The sequence below is a fragment of the Perca flavescens genome, chromosome 6 (genome assembly GCF_004354835.1).
Source record: "Perca flavescens isolate YP-PL-M2 chromosome 6, PFLA_1.0, whole genome shotgun sequence".
Lineage (NCBI taxonomy): Eukaryota > Metazoa > Chordata > Actinopteri > Perciformes > Percidae > Perca > Perca flavescens.
The window spans coordinates 6,661,337-6,686,509 of NC_041336.1; the positions used below are offsets into that span (position 1 = coordinate 6,661,337).

General features: G+C 45.2%; 2 long non-coding RNA genes across 2 annotated transcripts in view; one reads left to right on the forward strand and one right to left on the reverse strand.

The window, feature by feature from the left end:
• The window catches only part of LOC114557587 (uncharacterized), a 61,689-nt gene that overhangs the window by 30,269 nt on the left and 6,247 nt on the right, over positions 1–25,173 (forward strand). The window lies entirely within an intron of this gene.
• On the reverse strand, positions 601–11,357 carry LOC114557588 (uncharacterized). Its single transcript, XR_003692819.1, has 3 exons — positions 11,236–11,357; positions 5,665–5,944; positions 601–1,927 (listed from the first exon to the last, which is right to left on the reverse strand). It is a non-coding gene; the product is annotated as an uncharacterized LOC114557588 (long non-coding RNA).

The following is a 25,173-nucleotide window of genomic DNA, read 5'->3' on the forward strand; positions in this document are numbered from 1 at the left end:
ACTATTCCAACACAGTCTTCCATACAAAGGCACATGTGGTGAACACTCATCACAGCGATTTAGATTGCATAACACAAACATTGCTGCTTGTATAAAACAATACGCCAATAAGCTGAATAGATAGCTTTGATCTGCATTTAAGGGGGAAAAAAAACAAACAGATTAAGTGCAAGCACAATTTAATCATTTTAGACCACAATTCATGGTTTTCATGCCTCTGGACTGATATCAGAGGAGTGACTTTTTTTTTTTTTGCTTAAGATTAAAAACATAATTTCAAGCTTATCCAGGCAGATAAGTAATTGTCTCGAGCACTGGGATGTGCATGATTATCAAAAGAATACATTTTCTAAATTAGAACCAAGATAGTCTCCTCTCGAATCAATCGCAAAAAGCACTGCATAGACACAAGCTTGTTTAAAGTAATATTTAAAAGATTTGCATAGATTATCAATCGTAATAAAAAAATTGCCACTTCCCGAAAATTAATATAGAATGAATTAGGCTGCGATAGTACTTGCTTTATTGCGTTTGGGCACGTGTGTGTGTGTGTGTGTGTGTGTGTGTGTGTGTGTGTGTGTGTGTGTGTGTGTGTGTGTGTGTGTGTGTGTGTGTGTGTGTGTGTGTGTGTGTGTGTGTGTGTGCGTGTGTGTGTGTTAATGTCAAGGACAGGAAATTAAGGCGGTGTTTGAAGCCAATGTATTTATCATGTCTCACCCAAACGATGGATCATTAACAGCGATGCAGGTAACTGAACCAAGCTGCTGCGTTCCAGAGAGCGCCGGGGAAGGTTTTAATAGTGCGGCGTGCTCTGTACACTCGCCGCCATGAGCCCTGGCTCTGCCACTTCCTGCTGATCAAACACACTCCTGCCATCAGGAATATTAAAACGTGCTGGCGCCCGTTTACTCAGACTGTGGTTCACGGCTGCGAATCAAAGTCTGTTAAGGCTGCGAATATGAGATCCAAATGCATGTGAAACGGAGCTGTATTGTGTCATTTGTCACACACACTCACACACACACACACACACACACACACACTCACTGACCGTCATTTCTGTAGCAGTATATTAACAAACCGGGGGAAAGTAGGCTCCTTTTTTAAAAAAAAAACATTTCTTTTCTTGATGTATGAAGGAATATCTGTAAAAACTGGTAGCCCAAAAATAAAAATCCAGAGGATGAAAGGAGATCCAAGACCAAAAATAAAATAAAAGAACCATAAACACAAAAAAAAATACATAAAACAGTTGCATAGAGTATAAAGACGACAGCTCATTCCTTTGCCATTGTGTCAGCCGACACACGGAGCCGTCCAATCGCAGTGCAGTATTTATTCACTGCTGCCGTGGGTCTCACATTCACGTGTCTCCGAGTCCTAGCAACTAAATAACAAAAACAGGAATCAAACAAAACGGGGGCTACAACTCATTCAAATGAACCTACAAGTCGAGCCTATAGTCAGTTGAAGACACACTACATCGCTTCATGTCTTAAGTGATATTCTTCACATGTAGGATAGAACATATAAGGATGAGAATTACACAATCAAGCGCCACACCCTCGAGAGTCACAACATTTACGGGACCAGTTTGTCCACGCCAGAAAAGCTGCTGATCGTCTGTCTGAGCCTTTCGTTTCCCACAGCCGTGCACGGTCCGCCGTGGACCTTTTTTTTTTTTTCTTTTCGCTCAGTTCCGCTTGGGTCAAATAACGCATCGCTCAGCCGCAATCAACGAGGTTACGAACGGCGCGGCGATGTCCCAAAGTCACGGCAGGAAGCGCGTGCAGACGTCTGCGCCGTCGCCATCGCCGTTGTAGTCCTGACGGAAAGACGGCAAGCGGAGGAGAACCTGCTGTCCCTCCTCTTCGTCTGCTCTCGGCCCGTTTCGGATCCCCCTTCGGCACACCGACAAATCATTCGCCTGCAAAAAGAGAGAAAGATGACATTAAGATACGTCTGAGGCCGATCATGTGAAAGTCAAAACAGTTAGTGGACTGTTACGTGCCAATTCAGGTGTAAATAAAAGAAGCCTTGTTCTTTTTAAAACATGAAAAATAAGTTACAGAGTGTGTGTGTGTGGGGGGGGCATTCCTGGCGTGTCCTAAATCTGGCTGAGGTAAGCGCAGTGCCGTGCACCAGCTTGAAGGGGATTGGGGCTGAGGTTGAAAGAGAACTTAACGGGAGCCTGGTACGCTACGAGCTGCTAATACAAAGAGGAAGCATGTGACGCGCCCTAAGCTAGGCTGAGTTGGACTTCAGAAGGCAATCAAACCTCCCCCCCCACCCGCCGCCCGTTTTTTCCCCGTTCCATTCTCCAAGCGGCTCAGACAAGCGACTTAAAACCCCGGCCGGCGGGTCACCGAGTGCAGCGTGAACCGACAACGCGGCCCGTCCAGCTCAGCGGCAGGAGTCAAACACCCGGCGCGCTAATTAGCATCGCCTGAGCTATTAGCGAGCATTACGTTAAGACTCGGCAACACGCCGGTTGTTCAGAGCAGGGAGAGAGGGAGGGAGGGAAGGAGGGAAGGAGTGGCTAACAGAGGAGGTGTTGTGGTGTAAAAGGCAGTTTCGGGTATTGGTGTCGCTTTGAGTTATTGGCATCATGGTCTTGTTTTGTTGAGAGGACTACAGTGAATAAGCTTGTTAATGGTAAATTTACAGCCCCAGCATGTGGCCTAATAAAACCAGGGGATAGAGGGGATGATGAGAATGATTGCTATTTGTGTGTGTGTGTGTGTGGTGGGGTGGGGTGGGGTGGGGTGGAGGGGGAGGGGGGGGTGTAGTTAGAGAAAGGGGGAGAGAAAAGTGGAAGGCGCCGGTAATTAAGAGTCTTAAAAGAGTGTGAGAGAGGCGCACACCGCTCAAAGCAAACTTCGAGCCTGGATTCCTCACTTTTATTTATGCGCCCCGACTCAACCCCCCCACCCCACCCCACCCCCCACATCCCTCTTCACTCTCTCCCTCGCTCTTTCCTCGTCTCTCTCTCTCTCTCTCTTGCTGAATGAATAGCTATCACGGTGCTACGGTGTCCCATCTAGCAACACCCCCCCCTCGTCATGCTCCAGCCCTTTCTCCCCCCCCCCTCCCCCCCCCCACCTTAGCACGGCTCTGAATAGGGAGCCGAATTGAGCAAACAGTCAGGCTGTCAGCTCAATAGGAGGTCTGGCCGTGAACTTGAAGTCCTTCCCAGGCCCCCCAGCCTCACATTAGGGTGGGTGGGGTGGTGTTTTCTGGGGGGGGTGGGGGGTGCAGCCAGACTTTTTTTTTGGGGGGCCCCTACGTGCCAGTGTTGTGGGGAGGGACCCCTGCCACAGAGGTTCCCAAGGCTGGTGCTCTTGCTGGAGCAATGGGGGCAGGGTGCCCCAGCTGCCTGCTAACCCTCCCCTCCCTCTGCAGCTCTCAGTCTGGGCAGGAGGGGTGCTGATGATGGGGTTGGTGCAGACGGGACAGTGTCTGCTCCCCTTTTGCCAAAGCACCCCTAGACCCTCTCTCACACACACACACACGCATACACACGAATACACAGATCCAGACACAAGCTGCCGGGGCCGTGCCCACCCCCTCACCTCGGGCCGGCTCCCAGCCCTCCCAGGCTTCTCATCATCTCATTAGCCAACGCCAGCCACTCCACTGTCTACTGTTTGCATTGTTTTGGGCTCTGCATAATTTACACAGTAAATTGAGAACGGCCCCGGCCCCCTTTGCTCAATCTACCACCTGTTTACGGAGGCCCGTGCGTGATTAGTGCACGTTTGGGTTTGACACAGTTACCGAAAAGCACTTATCGGGGAAAGCCAAGCGACGCCTACACACTTTTAAAGGCTGCATCGGTCCAAAAATATAAGGGCAGAATGCTTGGCATGACCTAATTAGAGAACTATCACTCGAGGTTTAGGCTGTGTCGATATTGGAAATCAATGTTGAAATTCGAGGAGAAAGGTTTCAGTGGAAACTTTGGCCAATTGATCCCGTATACGCTGAGTCACCTCGGACCCTCCATAACGAGACGCAAATGGTCTCCCTTTCTCTCACCTTGACCCGATAGATGTCTTCTCTGTTAGCCCTTTTGGACTGGCACCCTACTGTAAGTTAGCATTAGCATTGTCTCTCTCTCTGACCTCCACACCACACGCACAAACAAAGGGGGGAGAGGTGGGGGTCTCTCTATCGCGAGGACAATGGCGTGCATTGTTTACCTAATCAAGCCCAGCCAATGCTAATTGGTGTTTTTCGGTTTAAGCGGTTTTCAAAGTTGGGAGCTCCCCGGGTTTGGAATAATGCTGCACTATAACGAGCTCGCTCGCGGAGAACAATACTCGACTTGTCTGAGCACCGACTGCCCTTCAACACTCGCCACTCGCACAAAGAGAGGCTTTACAGTGCTGAGACTCTGCCCATCGAGGTCCCACTTTCTTCACCGTCTCGTCTCTATTATTTTTCTCTCTCTCTCTCTCTCTCCGTCCTTCTGTCTGCCTGTCTCTCTCCCCTGCTTTGTGTTGGTTTTGTTCTATGCTGCAGTGTCCCTGTGTGAGAATGTGAATAGCGGTCCATGGATATCATCGCTTTCTACCCGACGATGGGCCCACCTTGACATTTCGTCCAACCTCATTCGAGTAGGGCGAAGAAAAAAGCCGAAGAGGGTCTTTATTTTTTTTTTTTATAATGACTCTGAAAAGTCTGAACTCTGTCACAGCACACTGCAAATACATAAACTAACTCGAGCTGAAATTCTTGAAAATCAATTAGTCCTCAACTATCAAATTAACCAGTAACTATTGTGATGATCGAATAATCCGGTTGGGTCATTTTCAAGAAAGAAATTCTCTGATTCCAGCTTGTTAAATGTGATTTATTTTTTTTTTTTCTAGTTTCTTCACTCTGTGACAGTAAACTGATCTTCTTCTTTTATCTAATCTTTGAGTTGTGGACTAAACAAGACATTTGAGGAGGTCATCTTGGGCTTTTTGGGAAATACTGAGCTGCATTTTTCCACATTTTCTGACTTTTTAGAGACCGAGCAACTGATCCATTAATTGAGAAAATAATCGGCGGATTAATTGACAATGCAAATGATCGTCAGTTGCAGCCGTTAAACTATACCACGCTGTTTAACGTCTGCAGGTCCAATTATGGACACATCCTGGAGTGCTCAACCGTGTGGAGTCATGAAGCCGTGCCTCTGTTTTTGTCCAGAAGGCACGGCTCGCATCGTGTCTCCAAAATGGCAGCCACCGCACGCCGCCGCCATGTCGGGGTACGCGTGTGAGGATGGCACGAGAATTCCCAAACGGGAAAGAAAACATGGCGCTTCCAAGAGGACAGATGCCCACTGAAAGCCTCCTGAGAGAGAGCGAGAGAGAGAGAGAGAGGCATTGAGAGCCGAGTGATTTAATGTGAACGCACATACAAAACACGCTCCGCCCACAACCGCTCACCCTCCCCTCCGCCCATTAGCGCATCTCGTGAATCGTGCAATTAACAAACATAACCGAGGTGATTAAACAAACGGAGGCTATTGCCCGCCTGAAAAGGAAGTGCGAGGGTAACGGGGGAGGTGGGAGAGGAGAGGATGGAGAGTCGCGGGGTGGGGTGGTGGGGGGGAAGTGGCGCCGATGGAAAGATGCAGCATGGCGGGCGCAGTGGTGTTTGGCTTCTTACCTGCACCGACTGGTCTTCCCCACTTCCATTTCATGCCAGCGTTGCTCTAAGATGGTGGCGCGGGGCTGCGTCTCGCTGTACAGGAAAAAGGGGGCAGTCGGCTGAGGATGGAGCGGAGGAGGAAGGGAGGAGGATTAGGAGGAGGAGGGAAGAGGCGATGCAGAGGAGGGCGAGGAGAGAGGCAGGGCAGAATCAACAGCAACCCCTCCTCCTCCTTCTTCTCTGTTTTTCAGTCTCATTTTTTTGCCAGCTTCCCTTCAGTGGTGGTGTGGTTGGTAGCCTGCACAGAAAAAACGGGTAAAGGGAAAGAAAAATCAGAAAGGGGCAACAGGGACAATTTGAAGAACGTGGTTCCATCCGTCAAAAAAGCACACAGTTCACGGAAGCCTACGGAAATCCGAGCCATGCGCGCACACAAACGCGCATATACACGCACAGCCACCTTTTCATGTCTGTTCTCATGGTACAGTCTGCCCCTGAGCATGCAAATGACTTTCATTATGCAAATGCATGCAAATCAGATCCAACCATCTGAGAATCAAGGGTGGGAAAGAGAAGAAAAAACTCGACACAGAGATTGAATGAAAGAATGAAAAGAGAAAAAAAAGGCGGACAAGAGAGAAAAACCCTTTGAGTGGCAGGAGGCGGTAAGTTAGGTAAATGCTCTGTGGAAAACAACGGTAGCCCAATTGGACAAACACGATTACCTTCTTCCATTGTGTCTACGGCGTACATTTTCAAATTTCACTCGCTGCACCCTGGCCATTTAACAGGCTCCCAGGTCTGTTATGTGACGTCTCTGCCTTTTGTATAGCAACGGCTTTCCCGAATGTAAACACCACGTTGCTTTAATTCAGGAACACCGATGAGGCTCTGCGTTCCTGTCACCGCGCCGCTTTACCCAGTCGGACGGCTGCTGTTAAGCATCGGAGGAAATAACGCTGCATTTTCAGCATCTTTGGAATTGTACAACAGCTGTTCAGCACTGGTGACGCTCACCAGTTAAGCTAACTTAACCGACGTAAACCCTGCTGTAGTGTTAGCGTGCGTTCCTTTTAGCTGATGACTCAAAGCCTGCGCTCTCAACTCAAGTAGTCTCCGACTGCAGCCATTCTCACAAAAGGATGCTCTGTATTTGTACGTGCATCAGTGCGAAAAAAAATAATAATAAGCAGCACTAGCTTAAAGCAAGTCATTAGGTGGCTGAATGTGGATCACTGTGGATATCGGATGAAATAGGGGGTTGTTTTTAATTGCTTATCAGCATCTGTCTTTTCCAAAAAATCCGTTCCCTCAATCACTCACACCTGTCCACGCAAACCCCCGCGAGTCTCAAACCAAAGTAGCACACTGTAGCCAGCTTGCTAAGTTTAATATTCGCTAGCAGGTGGAGGCTGTGTATCTCGCAGGTTTAGCCGCATAGTTCGTGAACCCTTCTATTCAAAGAAATCAACAAAGAAAGCTGACTAATCGGGGAACAGAGCACGCTGTCTGATTTAGCTAATACTCTGAAAACCCGGCAGAAAGGATCCTCCATTAGCCAGCGGAGGAGGGAGCCAGCTTTTGTCTCTGGGTGTCAGTAGGGGAAGGCAACGTCTGAAATTGGAATAAGGTGGTTAAAAACAGGGGTGACTTGGAGTGTGAGAGAGTTTGGGGGGGTGGGGTAAGCGGGGAGCGGGGGGGAGGAATACAGGGGTGGGGTACTGCTGAATGGTGGCAAACCTCTCCTAATTGGCACTTGACATTTTTTTTTGCCAATGGCGGTGGAGTGGGCCAGCTTTCAAGCCCTCTTCGGGTCCTTGTTGGAAAAGTGCCTTATGCAAATATGGCGAATGGGCTCTATTGTGAAGCCTCTGATATTAACAGCTCACGCAACAATGAAATTGTGTGCTTACTCTGGACTCGTAGGTGTGTGAGAGAGAGCGAGACAATGGCAGCGGGAGCAGCTTCAGTCTGAACAGACCCTTCATCGGATGCTTTGCCAAGTCATTTTAACCAGAATGGGCTTTTTTTTTTCCCGAGGACCGAGGCTCTCGGTAAAAGGCTTTATTAACGATTGAAACAAACAAATGCGTGCACTGTTTTGCTCTGGCTCTGAGAGTGGCTGTTTATGCTGCCGCTGAATGGCTCGATTGATTGTGGTTGGAAATACTGAAGGTATGGGTAGAAAAGGCTTCACTCGTTCTCTTTGAAAGACATTTCCCCTCTTAAAACATCACTGTCTCAGTTCCAAGTGTGAAAATGTATTCATGCTTCAGTGCTGTGCCGCACTCCCTCTGATATTTCTTTCTTCCTCTGTGTGCCCGCATTGTTTACCCTTAACTCGCTCCCTTGGGTGAGCACAGCTCCAGATCTAAAGATATCTGCAGAATCCCTTTGGAGAAAACTTGGCAAATCACCTGAGAAATGTGGCAAAACTGGGCTACATTTTCAAAAGCAGTGAAAAAGAAAAAAATGATAAGAGGCCAGTGCTCGACAGCTAGGCCAAACACACTCTCGACTAAAACTTCTCAGTCGACAAGGTCTGAGGCGCTCTTGTCGTCTTGAGAAAAACAAGGCAAATTTCATCTCTGTCTCCACACAACTCAAAACCAACAGGGAGGCAAACAGAGCAACGGGTCAGACAACAGCAGTCACTACCCCCGTGTGGTCCCGAGCACGGTCAAAGTACACCTGTTACTGCCAATCTCCTTTGTCTGGGGCGGCCCATTGACTTCTGCAACTGCTTAAGCTACATTCATTTCTCCGCGAGCGTAAGAGGGTGGAGGGAATGTTGACGTTGTAGAAAATAACAGTTCTCTGGCCTTCTGCTCGGGCCCAACAGCGAAGCCATTTTCCAAACCCTGTTGGTGTTTTTCGTCAAGAGAAAGAGAAGCGGAGAAAAGGGGGCAAGAATCACTGGGTCTTATTCAGAAAACTGTCTGGCTGCTCGGACCCGGCGGGGGTGAAAGGGAGGCATAGGGGCGCATTGTCCCTCAGTGACAAGTGGACTAGCTCTATTGACTGTAAAGTCTACTGGTGGGGGGGCAAGTAGGACCCGACCACAATGGCTGTTTTTCTATTTGACACTTGGAGTCTAAATCTGCTTGCCTAGTTCATGAAAAGCTAAGACAAACCCACCACCACCCTCCTCCTCTTCTTCTTTCCTCTGCCTGCTTTCTCTCCTTCTCCACCCGTTCCTCTTGGCGCTCTCTTTCTATTTCAGACGCTGCCATGGGACACAGAAAAAAGGGAGGGAGAGCGAGAGCAAAGGCCCTAAGGTGGTTTGCAGAAACTCTCCCATCTCCGTGCCATTTTCAGGGAGGCAGAAGCTTAGACGGTCTCTGCTTCGGGGTCCCCAGTGTGAAGTGCTAGTGATATAACTGTGCCACACACAGAGCCAGTACAAAGCATTTGCACCATGACATGCGTCTCCCAGGGCACTGCTTAGGGTATAAACACAATCTGTCCAAGACTTCAGTTCCCATTTAGCTCCGGCACTGTAACTGACACCAAAAGGAGGCAACTATTAGCTTTAAACTGCTCAAAACGTGCCTGCCATGTAGTCGCATTCCAAATTCATAAACGCACAGACACAAAACCAGGGCTGCAACTAACGATCACTTTCGTTGCCGATTAATCGACACGTTTTTTTTGGTCTACAAACTGTCAGAGAATGGTGAAAAATGTGGATCGGTGTTTTCAAAAAGCCCAAGAAGATATTCAGTTTACTGTCCCAGAGGAGTAAAAACACTAGAAAGTATTCACATCTAAGAAGCTGGAATCAGAGATTTTGATTACTTTTTTTACAAATGACTCAAACTGATTAATCGATTATCAAAATAGTTGCCGATTAATTGAATAGCTGACAATGAATCAAAAGATCTTTGCAGCTCTACATGCAAGTGCCCGGATATGAGTCAGGAACAATCTTTAATCTGTCATTTACAGTAACGGATCAAAGCCATGGCGCACTCCTAGGTCTACCCTGTAATAGAAACAGGCGGGCAGTGACGGTAGCAGCACAATAGAGAGGGAACCAGGTACTACTTTGCCATCCAAGAAGGTGACATCTTCGGCTGTCACTTCCTGTCAAGGCCCTCGTTCCTCTCTCTTGCTAGCTGAGCCCAGAGCTCAAATGTCACACTCAGCACCTGCAATGCAGCAGGCAGGCACAACTGCAGGGCTTGAAGAGATTGACATTGCGAGGTGAGGTTGAGGTATTTTTTCACTTTGGCCCTGCACAACTGTTTCGAATTTGTACCATGTCAAGCGGAATATATCCAAACTCCAGGGCAATGTTTTAGCTGAGCCGTGTTGAGACAGCAAAGCGCCATGTGGAATATGTATTACAATCGGAGTTCACTGCTGGTCTTGTAGCTCCGAAGCCTCGAGACCTTGGGAACAGTCGTCAGCGGCCTCTCTCAGCAGGAGCAACCCTCTACCTTTTGATGGGCAGAAAAGAAATCACACCTTCAATCAGCCATCAGAGGCGTTGAGGTTGAAGATCTGATTGACCAATTACTCCTCACCATGAGCCCAGGCAAAGAACCTTAAGGCTCAGATTGTTCTCCGTCTCTCTCGCTCGCGGATCTCGTCACTGGGGGCACTTTCTGCTTGATTGCCCCTGGACCACTCCCCCCACGGAGCCTTGCGCGCACACACACACACACACACACACACACACACACACACACACACACACACACACACACACACACAGACACAGACACACACACACTCAGCAGCAGCAGCATTCAGCGAGATCCCATCAGGCCTTTCCACATGGTAGCCCCTCATGCAATGGAGGCTTTGCCACGGCCCATTCACAACCAAGCCAACTGTCACGTCAAATCAAACAACGGCCAGGACCCCAAATCAAACATCTTTTCATGCCAAAGGGAGAAAGGAGTAGGTGGGAAGGAGAAAAACGGCTAACTTAACAAAACTGGTCTCAAACAAATTCTTGTCCGTTCGCTTAGGTGCCGGCGGGGGAGTTGTGGAGGCCGGATTAACTCGGAGGGAGCATTCTTAACTCACACAATCCCGTCCAAGTCGAGAACATATGTATAATTCATAGCACCGTATGCAGCTCCTATGATATAAAAGGCCCACATTCTTCTCACATTGCGTGTTCTCTTGAAGCCAAAGACGCAAAGAGCCGAGGCTGACATTCATGGAGACAAGTGAATACAGCATTGACCAAACTGGCTAGCAAACTGATTAGCTAACAGCGACTTGTTAAACGACTTGTCAAAGTCCACCGTGTGTGTGTGGGTCTTTTTCAGCGAGCCTGTCACTCCCGGGCCATGTGATACTACGGCTAAGCCCCTGCATGCAGCCCCTCACACAAGGCTCATGGGGCTTATTAGATTAAAAGTGATCCTGTTGCACCAACCGTACTGCTATGGATCACCGCCACCGGCAGCAGGGAGCTGTGCAGAATGTGTACGGCAATAATCTATTTATTTCTACATTCCTACCAGATGAATTGTTGATGGATCGAAAACCACAAATACGGACAGTAAAGTTAGGTTTATCTAAAGGCCAGGTGGACCGACATGCACTCATGCATATAATCACGCAGCTTACCTTTTGCTGCGTTCTGCCCCCATCTCCTTTTAAACGTTGTTCATCTTCTTCTCTGGTGTTGCAGTTCTTGTCTTTTTTTTTTTGAGGGTGGCCCGTTTGGGGTCTTGATGCCTTTTCAGGAGTGTAATGGGATTCTTGTTACTTTCGGTTATCTAGCTTTATGAAGAATGTACATCACTCATACAGCTAGATAACCAAAGATAACAACCAACCCCTAAGGCTACCCATCCTCTCAAGCCGCAGGCAAAGTGACATGGCCCAAGTTCTGGCCTGTAAGCAAAGGAAAAAAGTTCTTGATAAAAAAAAAAACATGATAACATGTCTACATCTCTTTGATTTGACATGATTTCAATGATCACAGACTAGCTTGGGAAGGTGATAAAATGGAACGTCATAAAAAGAGCAGAGTCTGGAAACCCGACAGCATTTGATGCCACCTTGGAACAAAGACGTAACTCTTCTGGCTTAGGGCCTTTTTTCCCTCACTCAACCTACAGCGGCTCTTAAATGTCCTGACCCTTTATTTTGTGACGACACCAAGTGCCCCCCCCCTCAACCCCGCCTCAAACCGCCTCGGCCAATTGGAAACCTTCCTTTGTGCGCAGAACGCTTTGATTGGCCTGCGGGTAATGCCTTTATATCAAAAACTTCCCAAAGTCAAACAATCAGCGAGAGGAGGCACCAATACAAAAAAAAAAATAATTATGCAAGTCGCCGAACCAGTTCAAACCGGCTATGGCACCAACCTTCCCTTCTCTGACCCAGCGCCCATCCCTATGGCGCATCCGCCTCACCCGCTGACTGGCTCCATAGGAGGGTGATGGCTTCAAACACCGCCCCCCGCCTCGGCCCAAATGCATTTTTAAATTGAAAGATCCCGGCTGTTTGACTACAAAAGAAACTGGTTTGTCTTCATTTACATTATCTGATGCCAGAGCAGTTGGCCCACGCTCGTGGTTGGCGTCAAAGCGAAGACAGAGGGGGGTTCAAGACATACATACACCCGTTACGCATGCGCTGACGGTGATGTAACACAAATGCACACACACTCGGACGTATCAGAGCGTAATGCACATGTCATAGACATGTCCTTTCTCAACCAAATATGTCCATATGTATAACCCATAACTTAAAGCACAATAAACACCGTGTCACATCAACGGGTATACACAATGCTATAGCACACACACACACACACTCCTCTCACACGCCGTGCTGGCACATGGCACAAGGCCCCATTCTAATTAAAGCTGCTCTGTGTGCCCAGATCCCTGCTGTGGCAGGCTCCTCCCCCACCAACACCACTGCCAACTAAAGCTCTTCTGACCGAAAGCAGAGAGAGATGGAGAGATACTGAGAGAGAAAGAGAGAGAGAGCGAGAGAGAGAGAGAGAGTGTGACAGAGGGGGGCGAGGCACAGAATATTCTCGCCCTCCATCACACACGCCCATACCCTGAACACTCGAACTACACGACTTGACTGGCAACTTGCAGCCGTTAGCAGAGACAGCTACATCCCTGTTAGCAAACAACCAATCCCACGGGCATTGTTCTCTCCCTCCAGGTTACAACAAACACCTCGTCTTTTTCTTCTGCTCTCTGAATCAATGTAGTTTAATTTCTTTTTAATTTTTTTTTTTTAAACCCGTTTTGTTGCCGTTCAGAAGGCTGACGCCTTAACACGGATCTTCGTCAACGTGCTTTGTTTCAATCCACAAGGACAAAGTGAGGCCCTTTTTTTTGAGAGCAGAAGCATGCCTCAGCTCCCAGAATGCTATACTGCACTGGAACACACACACACACACACACACACACACACACACACACACACACATGCAGCTAACGTGTGAACTTACACGTTTAGATACATAATTACAGACAATATCAGATAAGAACCCAGGCTTATGAACGCAGTCACACACACACACACAGATTAGTGCAGTGACACACACACACACACCCAGCTGCAGTCACGAATGTTAAAAATATGAACATGTTTTTTTATAAATATCTCTGTCAGATTTGACTTGTAGTTCAGATCATTCATATTCTTTTGAAAAAAAAAAAAAAAAAACGTTCTAATAAAAATGACTTAATTGCATAATGGTTTCAGTATTATTATAATGTTACAGTTTTTAAGGTGCATTATTAACCTACAACATTTTTATTAACCTACAACATTTTGAAAATTCAATTCATATTGATTTGAAAATCTTACAAAACGTTTTCATTTGCTATATGCTGTTTTAAAACACCGCACATTATTCACTTTGGTGTTTTAATAAGTAATTCACCACAATATTATTTTGCATGGGAATGATGCAATAATATTACGATTTTTTTTTTAATGCTGTGAGCTTTATGGCTTTTTTTTTTTTTTTTTTTTTTTTTTTTTTTAAATCAGATATAGTTTATATAGTTTCACGATTTCCAAGCTGGATACAGAGGAAGATAAGTCTATGCAGATTGCACTTATTTCCCCATTATCATTAATAGCCCCTTCATTAACACTGGCTTATTCCTGGCTGCACTGCTGTTATATCATTCGAATAAATTGATACAATTTCAATATTTGTCTTCTGGGTTTTTAACCCCACATTGTTCGCTTTTCACGATGCATTTCACCCGAGGAATCATCCAGGCTGCAAGTTCAGAAAATGAAGCTTGTGGAGATTTGAAAGTGTGAAGTTGATAACCAAAAGACCCTCTCAGCTACAGAAAAGACTTTCCCATTTCAAAAAAAAAGCTCCAGCTTCTTTCTCTCCGCCATTTAAACAACCCTCATCAGTCCGTGCCATTGGCCAAGACGTGCATGACGTCAACAAATCCGGCGCCTCTAATTGGAAATAATTCTTGCGAAGGTGCAGAGCGAGCGTAGATTAATTAGCAAGAAATTGATCCTATTATAAAGTCTCATTTGGTTCTCGTCTCGTTGAAGCCATATGGTGAAACATTCCATATTGTGTCACACACAGGTTGAATTCTCAGCTCGAATGGCGCATTTTGAGGCAACAAAGGCAATTACGCACGAGTTTTACGCACGACATGAAGTGTTTTACGCACACGCCAGAGCGATATCTGAAGGTGGATAGATGTATTTCTGGAATGAGCAGAGTGGAAGAGGCACACTGAGGGTGAAGATGTAGGCCTGTTGGCAGACACACTGTAGGTCTGAACACACACACACACACACACACACACACACACACACACACACACACACACACACACACACACACACACACACAAACACACACACACAAACACACACACAAGCATTAAGTGTTACACAGTAGTGTGGCGCTGATTAGCTGAAAATGACGATTTTTTTGAAATCGCATAATACATTTTCAACACGTCCTGTAATGAAACTAAAGCCATTGTGCGAATTTTACAAAAAATAATGGCATTATATTTGGCTGTGGCTGCTTTTCTTATATTCCTCTTTAAATATTTGAACTTTGCGTTATAGAAACCATCTTTTTTAACCCAATACACACTAATCTACTAAAAGAAATGTTGCTTAACAACGGCATACATCTGACTATATACCATCATACTGTAATCTGCTATTTCTTTAAATATAAACTATATTATTCCCTTAAAACTTCCCAAAATATCGGAGTGGAATACGGAAGTCTGTGTGTGATGTGAGTGACATATTACCTACAGTAAGCCACGTGTTGTGAGGCCGCTGAGTGTCCCTCCAGGGATCCCTGAGAGAAAAAAAAAAAAAAAGAGACGTTCATTTTATTCTTCAGATGGACTGTACAGCACGGAGGAGCCCAATTATAGCCCAATTTAACATGCAGCTAACGTTCAAACAGAAAAGGTAATCGGCGTTGTAATGCTCCAACAAGGACAAGTGTGATTTTATAAAAGAGTGATGGGCGTTAAAATGTGCAGCCTCAGCCGCGTGATATTCTTACTGCATTATTAATTATTGTGCTAAAGTCGAGGATTGTCACGATAACATAATGCAACCTGCCGAACATAAAGGAATACTAAAACCTTACACTGCAATGACACACAACTTGGTCTGTGTGTGTGTGTGTGTGTGTGTGTGTGTGTGTGTGTGTGTGTGTGTGAGAGAGCGAGAGAGAGAGTGTGTGCTGCAAGTAGTTAAATAAATTAATACATAAAAAACATACAATTGTCTAACTTACATTTTGAGCAAACTAAATTAAAAATTTCCAGTTTTACTAAAATTATTTTTCCTTCCAGATTCCCCCTCTGCCTCTCCTCGTGCATTGACCTCTGCATGCATGCACATTAAAGCTCTCGTGTTCATCGTGTGAAGCGTTGCATAATCGCAGTTTTTTTTTTTTTTTTTTTTTTTTTATGTTTGAACCCCCCCTAAAAGCTCCACACACAGGCACCGTTTTCTCTGTGCCGGGGGGGGCGCGCACACTTGTTCTCGGCACTGGCACCATACATATACTCGGTGCACACGTGTGGACTGGATATTTGGCCTTATGATCCCTTTATCCGCCAGCTATGGGTGTGAACGCCACCACTTTGTTTTATTACGAAGTCATTGCAGGCCTGTATGCTGGTAATCCTCCAATCTGAGCCACGCGGCCGCACACAGTCCTTTTTTATTTTGTTTTTAGAGCCATATGTTGCTGCCACAGCGAGCGGAGCTATAGAAAACTGGCCCTGTAAAGTGCCTTGGAGGTGTGTGTGTGTGTGTGTGAGAGAGAGAGAGAAATGGAATCAGGGCTGGAAGCGCCGTTTGGCCTTTGTGGCTCCCTGTGAATGGCGCATATGAAGTCTGTGCATGTATGCACAATGCGTCATTAAGGCTGTGAAAACAGGAGTTATTCTGCCTCAGAGCCGAGCCAAACCGGTCTAATTACAAGTGGCTCTCTCGCTGATCCATTTCATCATCTCAGCACGGCACAGTGTGCAGGTTTGATTCCGCACGCTCTGTTTCTGTGACCTTTCCCTGATGGGCCTGCATGGGCACTATACCCCCCCCTCCACACCCCCACCCCCACCCCACCCCCCTCACACACTCACTGTAAGATACGAATGAATGATGATATACCTCTAAAGCTTTTGATGCAGTTTGAAAATAGGAACATTGAATAAAAGACAACAATCTGCATATTTTGAGCTGAGCAATATGTAGCCTACCCCCCCCTTAGTATTCGCTGCCAACAGCTGCCGTTCTGCATGGAATATGAAACATCACCTCCTGCTTTACACTCATCAGAGCACAAAGACAGAAAAAATGAGACAGAAATCATAAATATATATATATATATATATATATATATATATATATATATATATATATATCTCAAATTTAGAGCTGAAGACCTGCTGCCCAACCACTCATCGCCCACACATCGCCTGCTGTTGCCACATCCAGACTACCAAGACTACACACACACACTCACACACACACGCACCGTGCTCCGTTATGTGTGCAGGTTGGCGACGTACTGTACGGTTAAGGCTACACGGCGCTGCATGCAAACGCGTTTTTCCCTCCGGGTCTTTTTTTTTTTTTTTTTTTTTTTTTTTTAAGCCGATATTCCGCACCTGCCTTCGCATCACCATCACCAATTATCTTCATATCAATAATCTTCATACTCACGCCGTCGTCTGCGAGTTGCCGCGGCGTCCCATCTCCAAAAAATTCAAAAAAGCCGAGCGAGGGAGCGAGCAGCTGGGGAGATGGAGAGCGACTGAGCCTCCGGAGGCTGGAGCGCTCAGTCTTCATGGCTGCGGCTGGCCGTGACGTCTCTCTGTCTCCATCCATTCAGCTTCCCTCGGACGGGTTTTCCCCCCTCTGCTTTATTATCATCCCCATTATTTCCCGCGGAGCTGGATCTCGCCTCCCCCCCCCCCCACCCCACCCCCTCCTCGCTCGCACGCTCTCTCTCTCTCTCTCTCTCTCTCTCTGTCTCTCCTGCCCGCGCGGTCCTTCGCGCTCGCCATCCCTCGCGTCAGATGCAATATGAACTTAAAACATGCCTGCTCTAAAAACATATACTGCCACCAAGGCCCTCCCCCTTTATGACACGATGCAGGTCTGTTTTTTTTTTTTTTTTTTTTGTCTCCACCCTTTTGAAAAATGAAAGCAGACGTGGTCGTGAATAAGCACGGATGCTCAAGTTCTCCCCTCTCATGTAGCCTATCAGCATCCTGAGAAACTAATCTTAATCTAAATCCATGTTGCACTTCTTTTTGGGTTGAATTGCATATTTGAGATTTAACCGAACACAGAATTATGAAAAATATTGGCTTCCACACCCTCATACAGCATACAAATCTGATGGCCAGATTCATAATTGTGTCCCTAATTACGCACAAGTGCATGGGCACCATACTGGACTCCTCACGCAGCATCCTCCATGCTGCCTCTATTGTAGCCATGTTAGGGAGTTTCACTTATCAAGTGTGGCGTTTTAAGCCCTGTTTTTTTTTTTTTTCTTTTAGCCCATGTGGGATTATATATATATATATATAAAAAAAGTTTCGTGTAATCTTGTCTGGCTACTAGTATTCGTTTGACACAAAGCCCCCGGGCGGAGACTGCGGCCTCCGCTCATGCGCCTGGATCAAGTGCGCACATCCACTATTCTCATTGTCTGCGTCTTTGATACAGAGGAGTCCAGGAATGTGAGCAGAGTGGGGGGGTTGCAGGACCGTGCAAATCAGCTTTTTACTGTCACCGGCGAGCCCAGAGCCCGCAGACAAGAGCCAAGAATAAGGGGGTCTGGGTCACTTGATTATCATAATAATCACATCGCGGGGATAAAAATCTCCTTTGAATAAATTACTGTTTCAATAGGAGGCGCGACTGCCAAAGAGACAACTTTGTCAGCCCCCAGTTTGTTGTCGGGGAGAGGGGGACGGGGGTCTCTCTCTTGCCTTCCACAATGTCCCGGGCTCCTTCTTTTCTTTCTCTCCAAATTTTGGACGCTTTCCTGGAGCTCAAACTCTAAATACGGCTACTGTTTCTCTCCTCATCCCCTCCTCTCTCTCTCTCTCTCTCTCTCTCTCTCTCTCTCTCTCTCTCTCTCTCTCTCTCTCTCTCTCTCTCTCTCGCCGATGCCTGGATACCGAGTCCGGCCAGGCAGGCAGACAGGCGGGCAGGCCTCGAAGCTCCTCTTGGGAAAAGCGGAGTGGTTGGTGCATGGTGGCTCTAATGGGGCTAAGGACTGGACACAATAGGCTTGGTGCACCATCCAGCCCCCCCTCCCTAAACCTCCCCCCCCCTCCCAATGATCCCTCTGTCTCTTATTCCGTCGGCCCGCATGGGAACCCGGGCACCGAGGTGGACCAGGGGGCCGCTTTGCATTGCGGGGGCACATCCCAAGTTCATTAGCACCCATCAGGCCATTCCTGCAGCTAGGGCTTGGCGGTTAACCCCCATCACCACCCCCCATCTCTCCATCTAGTCTACTCTGCACAGGCCTGAGTTCCAGATCCAGCTCATTTTCCCTGAATGCAACTGAATGAGTTTGCAGCGTGGTCATGTTTAAAATGCTGAATGATGTGACTGTAACAACAACTATGCATTTAGGATATAACAATGACAGCAGAAAACATAACTCATAATGTTGTTATAAATAGAACCTGTAGCTTGATAATGCTTGATTACTACCACTACAGCTATAACTTAAATGTCAATACAACTACAACTTCAATTGGATTATTATTATTATTATTATTATTATTATTATTATTATTATTATTATTTGTCTTATATATATCTATTATATCTTTCTGGATGACACAATTTCCCAGATTGACATGTTTAAGATGCAGAATGATGCAACTGCAACTAGAACTATGCATTTAGTACAGTAATTATAATAATTATGTTACATATATATATAACCTGTAGCTTGATTATGACTGCACCTACACCCATAACTTTAAGGACAATACAAGAAAAATGTTATTATATATTAGTGGCCTGTTGTGAGCAGATTGTGGTAACCAGAGAAGTTTCCACATCCTATACTCAAGTCAAATTAGAAATACAGCCATGTCAAAAATACATACGCTTTTATAAGTAAAGATTCTGTAGATCTGTGTTCAAATTGAACTTTTTGAACGTAAGTGTTAGTAACAGCCCCCTTTGTTTGTCACAACGGATGATTTCTTGTGTGTGTGTGTGTGTGTGTGTGTGTGTGTGTGTGTGTGTGTGTGTGTGTGTGTGTGTGTGTGTGTGTGTGTGTGTGTGAGAGACGTCATAGTTTTTTTTTCAGTTAAAACAGGTGGGTATTTATGAAATATCATTCAGGCCTCTGACAGGAAACTAGAAATGTGGGTCATCATAAATATTTCTCGTTTTTTTATGATTTTATAAACGTGGCAACATACATATTTGTCCCTGCAAATATAAAAATGTGGGCGACTCAATGCATTCAAATGTGCGCTCTCATACACATTGCAGATATGCAAGTGTATATTGAAGAAATAAAAAAGATTATGCAATATTCTGCATACATGTGATGTCATCATTTGCTTGTGATTTAAGGTGGTGAAGTGGACTGCGGCGGCGTCACTTTATTAGGAATCTCAGCATCAGTGTGTGTGTGTGTGTGTGTGTGTGTGTGTGTGCGCCTGCCTGTAAATTATAGATTTAACCCTCATGATATGGCCCTAATATCTGCAACCATTTACTTTTACCTAAATAAAAATGTACACTTTTACTCCACTACATTTCTCCTGAGCGTCTTAGTGACTCGTTACTACAAAATAAAATCAGAAGACATTAGTTACACTGGGGGCGGCCTCTAGCTCACCCAGTTCCCTCACCCCCCCGCGTTGGCTGAGTCCAGCAGCGGCCCGGGTTTGAATCCGACCTGCTGCCCTTTGCTGCGTGCCATCCCCAACCTCTCTCCCCCTTTCACGTCTATCCACTGTCACTTGTAATAAAAGGGAAAAAGCCCCCCAAAAAATGATCTTAAAAAAAAAAGAAACAAAGAAATTCCTTACACTGGAAAACAGCAGGTTTGGTGAATCATTGCTCCTAAATTGCCAAAATAATGCACGCTCCATTCCAGTTGGTGACCTAATGCCTGTTTGTTGCCAAGCGGCAAATAAAACAACAACCATAGACCAAAACTAAAGAGGAAGAGGAGGATATGAAGGATTATGAAGCATCATGACAGATAGCTTCATGGAAGCACCTGGTGCAGGCTCTGCCGCCATGGTAACAGACGATGACCACCCCGACGACAGTGGTGATGAAGATAACATTACACATCTTTGGCCATAAAGTTCATAATCAAAGTTTTTTTTTTTTTCGACTGTTAATTCTAATACTGAAGTACATTTGATATCAGAGCATTACTTTTGCTACTTAAGTACAGTAAATATCAGATACTTTAAGACTAATAGGTGACTTTAACTAAGATACTTGTACTTATACTCAAGCATTGCTTAAGTCTATCCTACTGTCTACTTTATTCCCTTATAATGCCCATCTTTTTTAAAATTTTATCCTTGCACTGCTATAGTTTTTATATTATTATATTACTATATTGTCCATATTTAATGCTGGTCTCTAGACTTTATCCTTGCACTATTGGACTTATTTGCACTACAACCATGACACCCCCTCTCATAGAGCACCTTACCATGCAGACTGAGTCACAGGGTCAGTCCCTGCCCTGGCACTGCAAGCCTCTCGTGCTTATACACCCCTCAGTACATTCATGTGGATTTTTTATTTAGTATTTTTACTTTTATTGTCTATATTATTCATGTGGATTTATTATTTTATCATCCTGTTCATGATGTATGTATATGTTGTGTGTGATGTCTTTAAGCTACTGGGACCTTGAATTTCCCCTTGGGGATCAATAAAGTATCTATCTATCTATCTATCTATCTATCTATCTACAGATCTATCTACAATACACAGACTCTGGATTGTGTGGAAGTTCTTTGGGCTGCCAGCTGGATCACAAACACTTTGAATTTCACATGCATAGTGCAGACGACAAGAATCGCATCGTTTTGCAGTTTTAAGTGATTGTAGTTTCATTAAGCTGAATAAAAAAAATAAAAAAAACGTAAACACATGCACTGCAGTGCCACCAAGATACTGTCCTGTACGTCAAAGTATTTCCTTAGTACACACCTGACGATGTCAAGAAATCCCAAACCGGCAAAAGACACAAAGTGCAGGCTCTAAAAAGATTTTTCAGTTCTCAGCACTTAAAGCTGCGTTCCAGTATCCAACGAGGAGCAGTTGGATTAGATTGGATTAGATTGGCAGGTGTTCTTGTTATTTTGGCCACCCTCCACGAGAGAAACCTTTCTCGTGGAGGGTGCATGAGAAAGGGGAACAAACCGTGGAAAAGATGAACAACTGATTTTAGTTAGAATGTAGTTGTTGTGTTTGTCCCTTTACTGTGGTTATACATTCCCCCCGCACTGTGTGTGTGTGTGTGTCTTTGTGGTTGTGCATGTCTTTATATGTGTGTGTGTTTGTGTGTGTGCCATGTGTGTCTGTCTGTGTGTGTGTGTGTGCGCGCGCCATGTGTGTCTGTCCGTGTGTGTTTGTGTGTGTGTGTGTGTGTGTGTGTGTGTGTGTGTGTGTGCGTGCGCTATGTGTGTTCGTCCGTGTGCGTGCGTGCATGTGTGTGTGTGTGTTCTATGTGTGTATGTCTGTGTGTGTGTCTTTATGTGTGTGTGTGTGTGTGTGTGTGTGTGTGTGTGTGTGTGTGTGTGTGTGTGTCTGTCCGTGCGTGTGCATGTGTGTGTGTGTGTTCTATGTGTGTATGTCTGTGTGTGTGTCTTTATGTGTGTGTGTGTGTGTGTGTGTGTGTGTGTGTCTGTCTGTGTGTGTGTGTGCCGTGTGTGTCTGTCCGTGCGTGTGCATGTGTGTGCGTGTGTCTGTCTGTCTGTCCGTGTGTGTGTGCGTGCCTTTGTGTGTGTGTGTGTGTGTGTGTGTGTGTGTGTGTGTGTGTGCGCACGCATGCATGCGTTTGCGTGTCTTTGTGTGTGTGTGTGTGTGTGTGTGTGTGTGTGTGTGTGTGTGCGTGTGCGGGTGTTTTTTGCCCCCAACGGTGCCTTCCAGGCAGCGCTGCCTGGAAGGCACCATTGGGAGGCACTGGTTATGGTCAGGGTTAGGTTTGGGTTAAAACGAAGTTGGTCCCCAAGGCACTGGCAAGGGTTAGATTAGGGTTAAAGGTCCCATGGCATGAAAACTTCACTTTATGAGGTTTCTAAAACATTAATATGCATTCCCCCAGCCTGTCTATGGCCCCCCCAGTGGATAGAAATGGTGATAGGTGTAAACCGAGCCCTGGGTATCATGCTCTGCCTTTGAGAAAATGAAAGCTCAGATGGGCCGTTTTGGAATCTGCTTGTTATGAGGTCATAAGGAGCAAGGTTACCTCCCCTTTCTCTGCTTTGCCCGCCCAGAGAATTTGGCCCACCCATGAGAGAGAGACATCATGGCTTTCAAACGAGAAAAGCGGCAGTTGGTCAAGGCCACATCCCCACCCTCCACCTTGCCCCCTCCCTCTCTCCTCCTCAATAGCTACAGACACAGAAATGGCACATCCTAAGGAAAGCTCATTGTGGGACTGGCTCTAGTGGCTGTAATTCTGCACCAAGGCTGAATTTTGGGAAAGAGACTTCAGATACAGTATTAGGGGACCACTAAGGTCTATATAAAAGAGACTTCAGATACAGTATTAGGGGACCACTAAGGTCTATATAAAAGAGACTTCAGATACAGTATTAGGGGACCACTAAGGTCTATATAAAAGAGACTTCAGATACAGTATTAGGGGACCACTAAGGTCTATATAAAAGAGACTTCAAATACAGTATTAGGGGATCACTAAGGTCTATATAAAAGAGACTTCAGATACAGTATTAGGGGACCACTAAGGTCTATATAAAAGAGACTTCAGATACAGTATTAGGAGACCACTAAGGTCTATATAAAAGAGACTTCAGATACAGTATTAGGGGACCACTAAGGTCTATATAAAAGAGACTTCAGATACAGTATTAGGGGACCACTAAGGTCTATATAAAAGAGACTTCAGATACAGTATTAGGGGACCACTAAGGTCTATATAAAAGAGACTTCAGATACAGTATTAGGAGACCACTAAGGTCTATATAAAAGAGACTTCAGATACAGTATTAGGGGACCACTAAGGTCTATATAAAAGAGACTTCAGATACAGTATTAGGGGACCACTAAGGTCTATATAAAAGAGACTTCAGATACAGTATTAGGGGACCACTAAGGTCTATATAAAAGAGACTTCAGATACAGTATTAGGGGACCACTAAGGTCTATATAAAAGAGACTTCAGATACAGTATTAGGGGACCACTAAGGTCTATATAAAAGAGACCTCAGATACAGTATTAGGGGACCACTAAGGTCTATATAAAAGCATCCAAACAGCACCATGTCATGGGACCGTTAAGGTTAGGGTTAGGGTTAGATTTGAGTTAAAACATTTGGGTTAAGGTTAGCGTTAGGGTTAGGTGCCTTGAAGGCAGCGGTGCCATAGAATCGATCTGATCTGAGTTGGATTTTGAACTGCTCCCCCAGGAAGAAGTACCTTTTCATGGCACTTTCCTAAGGGATATTTTGTAATCCGTAATCTCCAGACTCTTTGGAATATGTACAGAATTTAAACGACAGAAAAAGAATTTTGCAAAATTGTGTCTTGAATTTTGTTTTTGTTTCATTGACTTTAAAATAAAGCACTAGGGCTGGGCAATACATCGACATTATGTCGATATCGCGATATGAGGCTAGATATCGTCTTACATTTTGGATATCGTGACACGTTCAGTTTTGTCTTTCCCTGGTTTTAAAGGCTGCGTCACAGTAAAGTGGTGTCATTTTCCGAGGATTTTGTTAAAGCGACCCTACAATATCGTCGCAATGTCAACATCGAGGTATTTGGTCAAGAATATCATGATTTGAATTTCTCCATATCGCCGAGCACCTACAATCAGTCCACAATGTTTCGAACACAAGAAATATAATCTAGTTTCATACAAATTTCCAAAGAGGTCTGGTTCTTAAGCAACCGCCTCTTTTCAGACAACATGGCACAAACTGCCTGATGACACCTGAGAAATATCTACACCTCCATCTTTGGTTAACCGGAAGATTCTGTGTTCTGTTGAGGATTTGAACGCTGAACCCTGCGCTCACTGTGATCCTTATACGAAGACATGTAACATCCCAGTATAACATCCCAGTATTATATCCCAGTGTTACATCCTAATATATCATCCCAGTGTAACATCCTAAAATTACATCCCAGTATAACATCCTAATATTACATCCCAGTATAACATCCTAATATTACATCCCAGTATAACATCCTAATATTACATCCCAGTATAACATCCTAATATTACATCCCAGTGTAACATCCTAATATTACATCCCAGTATAACATCCTAATATTACATCTCAGTATAACATCCTAATATTACATCCCAGTATAACATCCTAATATTACATCCCAGTGTAACATCCTAATATTACATCCCAGTATAACATCCTAATATTACATCCCAGTATAACATCCTAATATTACATCCCAATGTAACATCCTAATATTACATCCCAGTGTAACATCCTAATATTACATCCCAATGTAACATCCTAATATTACATCCCAGTGTAACATCCTAATATTACATCCCAGTATAACATCCTAATATTACATCCCAGTATAACATCCTAATATTACATCCCAGTATTACATCCTAGTATAACAATCCAGTATTATATCCCAGTGTTACATCCCAGTTTAACATCCCAGTATAATATCCCAGTATTAAAGCCTAGTATTACATCCCAGTATAACATCCCAGTGTCACATCCCAGTATAACATCCCAGTATAACATTCTAGTATTACATCCCAGTAAAACGTCCCAGTATTATATCCTGGTGTTACATCCCAGTGTT